We start from the raw sequence: 15,525 nt of genomic DNA on the forward strand, positions 1-15,525 counted from the left end.
TGGGCAACATCCTTCAATTGATAAGAGGCTAGTTCCACTTTTTCTATAGAAGTCGTGCCCATAGTATTAACTACCTTATAAACCTCATCCACAAATTGTTGGTAATCCTCTCCCACCATGGAACCAAGAAACACCAGAGGATTCATCCTCACAAAGTCTCTCAACCTAGAAGCCATAGTGCTCACATTAGGGATCGCATGAGTCTCAACACCCCTATTCGCTTGGGCTGTCATAGCTTGGGCTTGAGTAGTTATGGGTTTAGCCATCCTTAGAAGAGCCGACCTAACTTCTTCATCCGACATAGCCGAAGGGCTGATAGGAACTTGATTGCCTCAAGGAACTTGATTCTTCTAAGGAACTCCTTGATTCACATTCTCCTCTTCCACCCTTCTAGCATTCGCCCTTCGTGTATTCATTCCTGAAGACACAAGAGAAGGGTTAGGAAAGGGACTTTTATAGAGCTAAACTCTAAGGCACGACTTATGAGTAATGAAGAAAGTGAAATTTCCTTACATCTTATATCCTCTTATCCATAAATGTGGTGCGCTTCACACTCATGAACAAGACTCTACTAGACGTGGCTTGTGAGATATCAATCCTAAAAAAAACATCCCAACACCTTTTGCTCTAGTACCATGTTTGTCACGACCCGAACCTACACCCTGGACGTGACACGACGTACAAGACTTTGAAAAGTCTCATACAAGCCTCATAGCATTTCAAAACATAAGAACATAGGAAATAGTGCGGAATTTTATGAAGTAACTAGAATGTTATAAAGGAACATTCAACTGGCCTTTAAGGCAAACTCAAGTCTTTAACATATGAAATGAAAAGTAAAGACAACGGAATTAACTAACTGATTGTTTGTCTGTCTATGAAGCCTCTAAACAACTGAGATGGATGTCGGGACAGGCCCACGACATCCTAATGAACTAATACTAAAATTGAAAGCAATGAAAAGGAGTCCTTTGGAATGCAAAGAGGCTCACCAACAGACTCTGAACTGCTCACTGGATCAACGATGTGCCGGATGCCGATCCTAGTTACATGTGTCTGTATCAGAATAAGATGCAGGCCAATTGGCATCAGTACATTGAATGTACGAGTATGCGAGTTGGAATGCTAACAAACATAGGCTTGAAATGAAATCTGAAAGAAACACTTACCTTGGCTCTTCTCAACACATGAATACTTAACTGAACTCATTTAAATATAAATCAGTTTAAAACAAGTGCAATATAAAGAAAAGCTATTTAAAAACCTGATGCCAACTCAGTGTATATACGAGGATACAACATAACTCTGAAATGTATGTAAAAATACAATAAACCGATGTATATAGAAATACAATAACTTCTGTAGGAGTTTATCTAACCGACAACCATCACTATGAGCCTAAGTGATGGTACAACGTTTTACCTCACGTTGCCAAGGATCGTCCTATACCTTGCCATCGGTAGAGAACCTGAACTACTAAGTGGATACACCAGTCTATGCTAAAAAACACTAAGGAATCATCTAAAAAGTATGATCCTTTTTCTGCCCATGATGGCTACATGGTTTATGGGGGCTTGAGTTAATAATAACTCGTGTCCCCGTATTGGTGTTCAATACTGCTCCCAAAATATACTTAGCTCATATCTTTTTAAATCAACTTCTTCTACGGTTTGAGATAATTGCTCAAACTTAGCTTAAAAAGCTCTCTTGGAATCAATGTTCCCTTTTGTTGTTCAAAACTCGTTTGTAAATCTCAATTTCCTCTCATCTCAAATGTGAAAACATGTACTCTTGGAAATACTTAGTTCCCATATATCATTTTAAAGAAAATGAACTTTGCTCTTACTCTTTACTGAACTTCAAAACTTAAGTATTAAAACAATGCTAAAACGTTTGTAAAAGACTTATGAAGACTTAAAATGAACTTCTCTTACTGATTCTTTACTGTGATCTTAACTACTCTTGACTTGACTCTTAACTTTACTTGCATTCGAATTATGGATTCAAGGATTATGATTTGTGATAGGAAAGGTCTATTGATGTTTAGCAATGATTTGGAATAGCTAAACTTGAGAAAAATTACGAAATCACCGTCTTGGAACAAGTCCGAGACACGGAGATGTTCCTAAATAATTATTTGCGAAATTAAAATTTGAGACAGTGGAGTCCGTGTAATGAAATTTGCTCTTACTCTTTACTCAACTTCAAAATTTAAGTCTTAAAACAAACTTAAAACATTTGTAAAAGTCTTGTGAAGACTTGAAATGAACTTCTCTTACTGACTCTTGACTTCTCTTGACTTTGATCTTAACTGCTCTTGACTTGACTCTTAACTTTACTTGAATTTGAATTATGGATTCAAGGATTATGATTTGTTATAGGAAAGGTCTATTGATGTTTAGGAATGATTTGGAATAGCTAAACTAGAGAAAAGTTACGAAATCACCGTCTTGGAACAAGTCCGCGACGCGATGTTCCTAAATAATTATTCGTGAAATTAAAATTTGAGACAGTGGAGTCTGTGTCCTCTCTGCGATGCGGAGAAGATTTTTGTTCACAGAGGGAACAAGTCTGCGATGCGGACTTGTTTCCTGAACCTTACTCGACTTTTTCCTTCTTCGTCTTTCAGCGTCAATCCACCTAAATTTGATTATCTTCCTTAAATTCGTTTTAAATCCCGACACCCAACATGTATAATCAAGAAACTAACTCAAAGCATGCCTAAACTCAATGTAGGGATCTCATAAACTTCTCAATTCGTCCTAATTCGCTAACAACATTCGAATTCAAGAATATTTGTCAAGAACATCAATTTTTCAACTCTTCTAGGACGAATTTCACTGAATTAAACATGCTTGGAGCATTGGTTAATGAACCCATTACTATGAGAGACTCACATACTGGTGGGATCAAATCTTTGAAGAAATCCGAGAACAAATCCTTTCGAAATGATGAATCTTGATTTTCCTCTTCTTTTTTCTCTTGTGTTCTTTCTCCAAAAACCCTAACTCTATTTTTTCAAAAGCGTAAACTGAATTAGTTAAGTTGGGTAAGGGAAAGGCCAAACCACCCCTTAAAATTACGGATTGGACTTTCCTTATTCCAACAGCCCAACTTCAAAAGGGCTTAACTAACGCATCCGAACTCAGAATTGCCCAAACTTAGCGGTGTTAGAAAGATCATTCCAAGATATTTCCAACCATATCCGGAACTACACTTAACTCATCCTGAGCTAGGATTTATGGTCGTTTGAAGTTGACCAAAAACTCACTTTTAACTTAAAATTTTCCAAATTTCTTTGTACTTTCCAAAAATAACTACTTCCTGATTTTACACTTCTTCTAGTTCTTTTTAGTTGCGAGATGTTACAATATATCCCCCTTGGGAACATTTGTCCTTGAATGAGATTTACTCTTACTAAGCTAAGGGTGATAACATCAAGTTCAAACATCCGGAAAGCAACTTCAAGCAAAGAACATGCTCACTCATAATTTAGATAATACTAAGAAGAAAATTAGTACCTTGGTCTGCATTTTCTCCGGTTTCAAAGAGATGTGGATATCTCTTCTTCATATCCTCTTCAGCTTCCCAAGTAGCTTCTTCAACAATTTGGTTCATCCAAAGGACTTTGACCGACGCAACCTCCTTTGTTCTCAACTTGCGAACTTGGCGATCTAGAATCTAAAACGGAATCTCCTCATAAGATAGGTTATCCTTGATCTCAATACTTTCAGTTGATATGATCAATGAAGAATCGCCCATGCACTTCTTCAACATAGAGATGTGAAACACCGGATGAACTGCTGCTAATTCTTGTGGTAGCTCCAACTCATAAGCTACATTGCCAATCCTCTTGGCTATTCTATAAGGTCCAATATACCGGGGACTAAGCTTCCCCTTCTTACCAAACCTCATAACACCCTTCATGGGTGAAACTTTTAAATATACCCAATCATCTACCTCGAACTCTAACGCCCTTCTCCTAACATCAGTGTAGGATTTCTGACGACTCTGTGTTGTTTTCAATATCTCTTGAATTACTTTCACCTTCTCCATAGCTTGTGAACTAAATCTGGTCCTATAAATCCTGCTTCACCCACTTCAAACCATCCAATAGGAGATCTGCATCTTCTCCCATAAAGAGCTTCATAAGGAGCCATTTGGATGCTCAAGTGATAACTGTTGTTGTAAGCAAACTCGATGAGAGGTAGATGATCATCCCAATTCCCTTTGAAATCAATCACACAAGCCCTCAACATATCTTCCAATGTCTGAATAGTGTGCTCTGCTTGCCCGTCAGTCTGAGGATGAAAGGCAGTACTTAAGTTCACTTTTGAACCCAAACCTTTCTGAAAAGATTTCCAGAATTGTGTAGTAAATTGTGCACCTCTATCTGAAGTAATAGAGACTAAAACTCCATGAAGTCTTACTACCTCCTGAATATATAACCTGGCATAATCTTCTGCTGAATGGGCAGAAAATGGGCTGATTTTGTCATTCCGTCGATGATCAACCAAATAGAATCATGATGTATGCGAGACCTTGGAAAGCCTATGATGAAATCCATATTAATCATCTCCCACTTCCATTCTGGAAGTTCTATATTCTGCGCCAAACCACCAGGCCTTTGGTGCTCTACTTTAACTTGTTGGCAATTTGGACACTTAGCAACAAATTCTACAATGCCCTTCTTCATGCAATTCCACCAATACACTTCTTTCAAATCACGATACATCTTGGTGGAATCCGGATGAATGGAATATCTGGAGCTATGAGCTTCCTCCATGATCCTTTCTTGGAGTCTATCCACCATTGGTACACATAACCTACCTTGATATCTCAATACGCCATCTCCCCCTTGTTCAAAAGCTAATACTCTTTTCTTATGAACATTTCCCTTCAATTCAAGCAAAATAGGGTCTTGGTCTTGCTTTCCTTTTACTTTTAACACTAATGATGACTCAACCCCATTCGTCATCACTATACCACCTTCTGTGGAATCCATAAGTCTGACTCCCAGGCGTGCTAGTCTGTGCACATCTTTTGCTAACTCTTTCTTTCCTTCTTCAACATGGGCGGTGCTACCCATAGACAACCTGCTTAACGCATCAGCAACCACATTAGCCTTACCTGGGTGGTAAAGAATAGTCATGTCATAATCCTTGAGTAATTCTAAGCACCTCTTCTGTTTGAGATTAAGCTCTTTTTGGGTGAACACATACTGAAGGCTCTTATGATCGGTGAATATATCAACATGAACACCATACAAATAATGACGCCATATCTTCAAAGTGAATACTACAGCAGCCAATTCTAAGTCATGGGTTGGGTAGTTCTTCTCATGAACCTTCAATTGTCTAGAGGCATAAGCTATAACTTTGCCATTTTGCATTAAAACACAACCCAAGCGAACTCTAGATGCATCACAATACACCACAAAACCTTGAGTACCTTCTGGTAAAGTTAAAACTGGGGCAGTAGTCAACCTTTTCTTCAATACCTGAAAGTTTTTCTCACAAGATTCAGACCATTTAAACCTCACTATTTTTTTAGTCAACTTCGTCAAAGGGGATGAAATGGATGAAAACCCTTCTACAAACCTTCTATAATAGCCAGCCAAACCCAAGAAACTCCTAATATCAGTTGGAGATGTGGGTCTAGGCCAATTCTGCATTGCCTCATTTTTTTAAGTATCAACTCTAATTCCATCACTGGAAACTATGTGGCCCAAGAATGCCACAGACACAAGCCAAAACTCACACTTAAAGAATTTGGCATACAACTCTCTATCTTTCAAAGTCTGAAGAACTATTCTGAGATGACTAGCATGATCTTCTTCATTCCTTGAATAGATTAATATGTCATCAATGAAGACGATAACAAACATATCTAAATAAGGTTTGAAGACTCTAATCATAATATCCATGAACGATGCTGGTGTATTAGTCAAACCGAATGACATGACCAAAAACTCATAATGACCATATCTGGTTTTGAAAGCTGTCTTTGGAATATCACATTCCCTTACTTTTAATTGATGATAGCCTGATCTGAGGTCAATTTTTGATAAACAAGAAGCACCCTGAAGTTGATCGAAAAGATCATCAATTCTCGAAAGAGGATACTTATTCTTGATGGTAACCTTGTTCAACTGACGGTAGTCTATACACATCCTAAGGGAACCATCTTTCTTTCTCACAAACAAGACCGAAGTGCCCCAAGGTGTGACACTTGGTTGAATGAAGCCCTTATCTAATAGATCCTTTAACTGCTCTTTCAACTCTTTCAACTCTGCTCGTGTCATTCTGTATGGCAGAATAGAGATAGGACGAGTATTTGGAATGATGTCTATACTAAAGTCTATTTTTTTCATAGGAGGAACTCCGGGTAGGTCAACATGAAAGACTTCTAGAAACTCTTTTACTATAGGAACTAACTAAATGGGAGGTACCTCAACACATGAGCCATTAACTCGGACTAAGTGATAGATACAACCCTTCGAAACTAACTTTCTCGCCTTAAGGTACGAAATGAAACGACCCTTAGGCACTGCTGAACTACTACTCCACTCTATAACTGGGTCATTAGGAATCTGAAACTTGACAACTCGAGTTCTACAATCTATTGATGCATAACAGGCATGAAGCCAGTCTATACCTAGAATGACATCGAAATCCACCATGTCTAACTCAACTAAATCAGCTATAGTGTCTTTGTGATTGATGGAAATGACACAATGACGATAAACTCGCTCAGCTAGAATAGACTCCCCAACAGGTGTAGAAACACAAAAGGGTTCACAATGTATCTCAAGAAGAACCTCAAACTTGTTACAACATAAGGGGTTACAAAAGATAAACTTGCTCCTCGGTCTAGCAAAGCATAAACATCAAAAGCAAAGACTTTGATCATACCAGTAACTATATCTGGAGAGTTCTCTTGCTCTTGACGGCTGATGATTGCATAAAGACGGTTTGTTCCTCCGCCAGTACTTGAAGTAGCTCCTTTAGGTGCAGCCCTGTCTGGTGGAGCAACTGATGAAGATTGGGCTTTATTGCCCTGATTGCCACTACCTTGCCTGTTCTTAGGGCACTCTTTCAGGAAGTGGCTCTCTTGCCCACACTTGAAACAAATTGTTTGGCCATCACGACACTTACCTGAGTGGTTTCTACCACACCTACCACATACAGGAGACCAATTACCTCCTTGTGTCGCACTACCTTGAGACTGTGTTGGTCTAGCTCTGAAGTTCTGCGAATTCTGGCCATTATACTCACATTTGTTTCTGGGTGCAGGTGCTCTAGCAGATGATGGTGCAGGTCCCTTTTTCTTCTGAAAGGACGAATGATTTACACTACCCTTCTGCTGCCCAGACTCATTCCATGTCTTCGCTTCTTATTTCTGAATTCTTCCATGTCTCTCAGCTTCTCTTCCTCAACCTGCTGCACATAAACCATCAACCTTGATATGTCCATGTCACCTATCAACACCGTTGCCCTGCCCTCTTTGTTTGATAGACGGCCCAACCCAGCAACAAACAAGCTCATTTTACTCCTCATGTCCTTAACTATCTCCAGAGCATAACGTGATAGTTGGTTGAACTTCAACCCATATTCATGAACACTTAGAGAATCTTGCTTAAGTGTGAGGAACTCACCTACCTTGGCCTCTTTCAGTTCCCGGGGAAAGAAACGCCCTAAGAAAACTTCCTCAAAACAAGCCCAACTCGCAGGTGGTGCNCCCCCCCCCCCCCCCCCCCTTCCACTGATCAAACCAGGTCCTAGCAACATTCTTCAGTTGATATGCAGTTATCTCAACTCTCCCAGTATCAGCAACATGCACCACATCGAATACCTTTTTCAGTTCCTTAATGAAGTTCTCTGGATCCTCAGTAGTGCTTGAACCAGTGAAACTTGGAGGATTCATCCTCAAGAACTCACGAATCCTTGAAGTATCAACCTCTTCTCGTCGGGCCCCTCTTTTCTACCCAACCTGGTTAGTCACAGCTTGGCTCAACATCTGGATAGCCTCAGGAAACTCAGCATTGGTGACTTCTCCTTGAGGTTGCACTTCAGATGCATTGGGTAACTCTTGTACCTCAACATTTCTCCTACCTGGACGACCTCTGACTACACTTCCTAAAGGCATGATTATCTGAAAAATACACGCAAGCACGAATTAGAAGAAACTTTTTTGAGATCAAACTATAATGCACGAAAAGAGTATGAATGAAGTGAAAGAGTTCCTAAATGTTGCAGCCTCCTAATTATATATGCAGCGCGCTTCACACCTATAACTAGGACTCTATAGACACTGCTTCATAGACTCTCTAGGACTCTTGAACTTTAGGCTCTGAAACCAAGTTTTTCACGCCCCGACCCTACACCCTGGGTGTGGCTGGCACTCGAAGACCATTGTTGGCCTCAAGCGAACCCTTGGCCTGGCTTACTAACTCAGCAGAAGACTTAACTCACCACATACACATTTATGAAGTAACTAGAATGTTATAAAGGAACATTCAACTGGCCTTTAAGGCAAACTCAAGTCTTTAACATATGAAATGAAAAGTAAAGACAATGAAATTAACTAACTGACTGTCTGTCTGTCTATGAAGCCTCTAAACAACTGAGATGGATGTCGGGACAGGCCCACGACATCCTAATGTACTAATACTAAAACAGAAAGCAATGAAAATGAGTCTTCTGGAATGCAAAGAGGCTCACCAACATATTCTGAACTGCTCACTGGATCAACGATGCGCCGAATGCCAATCCTAGTTACCTGTGTCTGCATCATAATAAGATGCAAGCCAACAAGCATCAGTACATTGAATGTACGAGTATGCGAGTTGGAAAGCTAACAAACATAGGTTTGAAATGAAATCTGAAAGAAACACTTACCTTGGCTCTTCTCAACTCATGAATAATTAACTAAACTCATTTCAATATAAATTAATTTAAAACAAGTGCAATATAAAGAAAAGTTGTTTAAAAACATGATTCCAACTCTGTGTATATACGAGGATACAACATAACTCTGAAATGTATGTAAAAATACAATAAACTGATGTATATAGAAATACAATAACTTTTGTGGGAGTTTCTCTAACCGACAACCATCATTATAAGTCTAAGTGATGGTACAACGTTATACCTCATATTGCTAAGGACCGTCCTATACCTTTCCATTGGTAGAGAACCTGAACTACTAAGTAGATCCACTAGTCTATGCTAAAAAGCACTAAGGAATCATCTAAAAAGTATGATCATTTTTCTGCCCATGATGGCTACAAGGTTTATGGGGGCTTGAGTTAATATGAACTCGCGTTTCCCTATCGGTGCTCAATACTACTCCCAAAATATACTTAGCTCAAATATTTTTAAAATAACTTCTTCTCTGGTTTGAGATAATTGCTCAAACTTAGCTTAAAAAGATCTCTTGAAATCAATGTTCCCTTTTGTTGTTCAAAACTCCTTTGGAAATCTCAGTTTCCTCTCATCTCAAATGTGAAAACATTTACTTTTGGAAATACTTAGTTCCCATATATCATTTTAAAGAAAATGAACTTTGCTCTTACTTTTTACTCAACTTCAAAATTTAAGTCTTAAAACAAACTTAAAACGTTTGTAAAAGACTTGTGAAGACTTGAAATGAACTTCTCTTACTGACTCTTGACTTCTCTTGACTTTGATCTTAACTGCTCTTGACTTGACTCTGAACTTTACTTGAATTTGAATTATGGATTCAAGGATTATGATTTGTTATAGGAAAGGTCTATTGATGTTTAGGAATGATTTAGAATAGCTAAACTAGAGAAAAGTTACGAAATCACCGTCTTGGAACAAGTCCGCGACGCGATGTTCCTAAATAATTATTCGCGAAATTAAAATTTGAGACAGTGGAGTCCGTGTCGTCTCCGCGATGCGGAGAAGATTTTTGTTCACAGGGGGAACAAGTCCGCGACGCAGACTTGTTTCCTGAACCTTACTCTACTTTTTCCTTCTTCGTCTTTCAGCCTCAATCCACCTAAATTTGATTATCTTCCTTAAATTCGTTTTAAATCCCGACGCCCAGCATGTATACTCAAGAAACTAACTCAAAGCAACCCTAAACTCAATGTAAGGATCTCATAAACTTCTCAATTGGTCCTAATTCGCTAACAACATTCGAATTCAAGAATATTTGTCAAGAACATCAATTTTTCAACTCTTCTAGGACGAATTTCACTTAATTAAACATGCTTGGAGCATTGGTGAATGAAGCCATTACTATGAGAGACTCACATACCTGGTGGGATCAAATCTTTGAATAAATCCGAGATCAAATCCTTTCGAAATGATGAATCTTGCTTTTCGTTTTCTCTTTTCTCTTGTGTTCTTTCTCCAAAAACCCTAGCTCTATTTTCCAAAAGCATAACCTGAACCCAGACAGTTTAGCCCCTAAAAATAATACGAAAAATGAATTAATTAAGTTCAGTAAGGGAAAGACCAAACTACCCCTTAAAAATCCGGATTGGACTTTCCTTATTTCAACAGCCCAACTTCAAAAGGGCATAACTCACTCATCCGAACTCAGAATTGTCTAAACTTAGCTGTGTTGGAAAGATCATTCCAAGAGATTTCCAACCATATCTGGAACTACACTTAACTCATCCTGAGCTAGGAGTTATGGTTGTTTGAAGTTGACCAAAAACTCACTTTTAACTTGCTTGAAATTTTCCAGATTTCCTTATACTTTCCAAAAATAACTATTTCCAGATTTTAAACTTCTGCTAGTTCTTTCTAGTTGCGAGATGTTACATTGGTGATTCGATTGAGTCACAAGTTCGTATTATTGATATATTTAATACAGCTTTTTTCCTTTAATTACAAAAAGTGGGGTTCTTTTATTTTTCTATTTTTCTGAATTGGGTTGTTAAAGTTTGTATCTTGTTGAAGTTCTTGATCCAAATTTGAATCTATGCTTGATTTGCTTTATTGCTTTATACAGTTTTTTCCTTTAGTTACAGGAAGTGGGGTTCTCTTTTAATGTATTTTCCCCATTTGGTTTCTAAAAGTTTGTATCTTTGATGTTTTAATTATTAGATTCATACTACGAGGCCTTCATCCACCGTGGAGGAGAGCCCCATCATAGAGGATGTCATTCCGACAGTTAATGAAGATCTCGATGTGACACATGTTTATGTTATTTATTTATTTTAAAATATTTACATTAGTTATTAATGCTTTGATTTTATATTAAATTAACTTTTAATTATTTTTTAGATTCATACTACGGGGCCTTCATCCACCGTGGAGGAGAGCTCCACGACGATCATAGAGGATGTTATTGAGGATCCCAATGTGACACAGGTTTACATTCTAATTATCCACCAACTTCTTATAACATTTCTGATTCTATGATCCAAAATAAAGAATGGAGCATACGAATATATAGGGTTGACTTGATTTCCTATGCAATAACAATGTTTGGAGCGGTTAGTAATATTAGTTGGGTTTAATTTTGCATTTCTCAGTTTTTTTGACATTGTGCTTCTGCGTATACTTCATGTGCTTCATTTCTTATGACATTGTTTTCATTTTGAGATGTTCTTACATTTATTAGTAATATTAGTTTATGCTACTTTTAGAATTCAGATTCATCTAATTATTCGAATTATAAAATTTTACGAATATAGAATGAAGCATACGAATATGTAGTGTTGGTGTGCTTGGATCTATTGTTGTATTGCTAGGTCTCTTTAAATATGGCTCTACTTTCTACGTGACCTTCAGTAATTTGGACTCATTTGCAAAGTTTCCTTAATTAATCATTGGTTTTGCAGACCACTTTGTCACCACTCTCGTTTTCAGATGTTACTTTCATTATGCCATTGGATGATATGCCTTAAACAACCGGAAAAAAGTTGTTAAAAGAATTGTACAGAGTGTTAACATAAAGGATCTTCCTGCCAAAAAAAGAAAGAGGGACAATGAAGATGAGGATGGATATACGGGACTTAGACCGCGAGATGTTCTACGTATTTCAAGAAAGGGTTGTGGAACATAATATTATTATTTTTGTGTATGTATCTTTTTTTAGGGTGTATAGTATTATTTTTTTAATTATATATAATTATTATTTTGTGTATGTATTTTTTTTTTAAAAAGTGAATGAAAAAAATTGAAAATATAAACATGACTCGAGAATGACCAAAAATACGAATAAAAAGTTGCATATAAATTGACACAAGAGTAAATTAACACAGTTAAACATCTTTCTTTAGCTACTACCACCATATGAGGCGTTTCGAGCTCGTGAAGGACAATTGCACCTATCATGTCCTATTTGTTTGCACGTTGAGCACTTGCAAGTAAGTGTACTTGCGGGAACATCCATTTCATTATGTATACGGGTGATTTTATTTACGCTCACTTTTCATAAATATTGTTTATTTGCTATCATAGTAAATGAACTATCAGGCCAATACTTTTCACCGCCGAGTGGATTAAATTGTCCAGAGTACGATTTTTTGTAGCTACGCACGCTGAATTCTGGTGCCATATGCTCCCATGCTTGATACCCAATTTGGTCAAATCTTTTTATTGCATGAGAGCACGGAATGTGGTATGATTGTCATTTACCACATTGACATTTTCCTTGTGATGCATTTACAATGTGCTTATTACCACCACAACCATGATGCATATGTGTCTGTACCTCAAATATGTTTTCTCTTTGTTGGTGATAGTTGATGAGTGTGTGACGTTGTGACTTTTTTCGATTATCCTCAAAAATCTTGAATGGTTTAGGCATCCATTGTTGCTTTTATGTACTAGCTGATTGACAAATTTTGATCTTGTAACAAATCGGCTCACAATCTGATTGTAAGTGAGTTTAACCATTGCAGTAACTGGTAAGCCCTAGTTGACTTAAGAAGACCATTGAATGACTTAGAACTGTTTGTTGTCAGCATGCCCCATCTCCTACCTCCATCCCTGTGCAATGTCCATTTGTCAAGATCGTTCTTCATTAACCACACATATGCTTTTGGGTTAATCTCCTTGATCATCTCCATTTTTTCCAAAAATAATTTCTCCTGACAGTGTTTTGAAGTTGCCTATAAAAGGTTGTTCAAAGTGACATTTTTCAAATTTTTTTAAAAATTGGCCTTCAAATGTCTTAAACAAAAATGATGGAATCCAAATGGGGCCTGCCAATTGGGAGAATTATATACGGATGAGAGTATTCTGTGATGCCTATCTGAAATCAATATCACACCTCTACGACCCTTGACAACGTGCAACTACAAATGATCCAAAAATAAACTCCATGTCTCCATGCTCTCATTCGCAACTATTGCAATTGCCAAAGGTAATATTGAGCCGTTACCATCCGTTGCAATCGCAATCAACAACTTGATGTCATATTTTCCATAAACATGTATTTTGTCGAACGATATAACAGGACGACATAACACAAAACCATTAATGCATGGTTTAAAAGTCCAGAACACATAGTTGAATACATCTTCAATGACATCGACACACCGCTATGTTTTCCATTCAACTATTGTTCCGGGATTAAAGTATTTCAAAGCTTCCATGAACCTCGGCAACTCAGAAAAATAACCCTCCCAAGTACCATAGACTTTTTCAAAAGCACGCTTGCGACCAAGATAGGCTTTTTTTCTGCTTATCGAAATGCCATATGCTTTAAGAACGGTTGTTTGACAGTCTTTGATGGGAAACCTGAAAAGTAAAAATAATATTAATTATCAAATAAAAAAATGAATATTTTCTTATTAAAGAAAAATCATCCAAGGATAAAATAGTACCGTGGCGTTTTTTCTATATCCACACAGGGGACGTTAGCAATCATCTCAACATCCAAGTTGAAATGTCCCTATCGGCACGTACCCATATCACATATATGTTCTTTAATGTATCTTCTAACTTTCCACATCTTAGTATGTTTATCATTAAAAGAATTTAGCCTAAATCGGCATCCTTGTTCTACACTCCTGCAAACAAGTCGCCATGATTTCTTTGTCGATTTAATAACAAAGTACTCCCTCGCTATCTTTAAATGTAGAAGCTTAACTACTCTTTTCAACTGGTTCTTTGAATTGAATAACATGCCTTTTTTTAAATATAAATAGCACTATTCATGAAATCTTCTGGTTCATGCCACGTATGTTGTGATGTATATTCATCATGTGTATCGCCAAAGATATCTGGATTATCTGGGAGATGATCAAGATAAGGAATTTCATGATTACAAAACGTACTCATGGACATTGGTCTTGGGCATTAAAAAATCATCATCACTAGATGATGCCTCAAATGGAACATTATCTCCTGATTCCTCGACATTAGGCAAATCATCACTATCACTGGCTGAAGGTGAGCCGTAATTTGGAAGGTCACAATCATCGATATTCACAGGATCAATGGGCTCATCTTGTGTGATATTTTCCCTATATATGTAAAAAAGTATAAATATTTGTCTCATCTAATTAACTTAAATAAAAAATTAAGTGTTGGACATACTAATAATTATCTGCATCAAAAGTAGGCGAGACATGAAAATTTGAGGATGTCCCAACATTTTCCATCATTTCAAAGTGTGAGGACTGATCAAAATAATTATCTAGTCCATAACTTGGAGCAATATTCCTATCTTGCTGAGGTAAACCGCCACAAAATGTATAATAATAACAATAAGAATAATAAATCATATAAATTAATAAATAATTGACAAAATGAACAAATAATAATTGAAATATAATTATTGAGCATTACCAATCACTTTCATTGATAGTTTCATTCAAATCAAAATCATAGCGACCGGTAAGAAAATTTTGATAATGAGTCATGTTAGGAAAATCAATAGATTGAGTTATCAGAAATCCATCAACGCTATTATGATTTTCTAATCGGGGATGGACATCGACCGATAAAGGAGAACATTGTTGGCTAGTCTTAGGCTCCTTTCTAATATAGATTTCAAGTATTGTTAACTTGATTTGATCTATGTAGTCATTTGGAACCCTCAAAAAGTCGGTCAACGATTCGTCATTATAGATAATTCACTCTCCAAAATTTACTTGTCCTTGTGATAAAAATGAAGTAGGGTATTTTTCGACTATAATCAAATTATAACCAGTACTATTTATACCCATTCTTTTATAAATTGATGAAAGAAATTTATGATATCGGACATTAATTGAATTTTTAGCATTGTGTTTGGGAAGAAAATATTTGTGGTCTTCCACTAAGCCTATTTTAGTTACTTACTAAAGTAGTGGCTTATTTTGTTCACTTTTATCTTTTTGTGGCTTATTTAGGTTTCGAACTCCAACTAAGAGGGCGTTTGGATAACTTTTTTAAAAGTGATTTAAAAGCCAAAATTCAAAAATAGGTAGCTATCTACATTTGATTTTTAATTTTTGACATTTTAAGCCTAAAGTGAAAGTACTTTGAGTTTTTGCCAAATATCTTTAAAAAAAATTAATAACTGATTAAAAATCATGAACTGTTATAA

At 36.9% G+C, this 15,525-nt stretch overlaps 1 pseudogene; it reads right to left on the bottom strand.

Moving 5' to 3' along the window:
* Window positions 1-350: 350 nt before the first annotated feature.
* LOC125855068 (uncharacterized) lies at window positions 351-13,057 on the bottom strand (annotated as a pseudogene).
* Window positions 13,058-15,525: the final 2,468 nt, after the last annotated feature.

This window comes from Solanum stenotomum, chromosome 1, assembly GCF_019186545.1.
Source record: "Solanum stenotomum isolate F172 chromosome 1, ASM1918654v1, whole genome shotgun sequence".
Taxonomy (NCBI): Eukaryota; Viridiplantae; Streptophyta; class Magnoliopsida; order Solanales; family Solanaceae; genus Solanum; species Solanum stenotomum.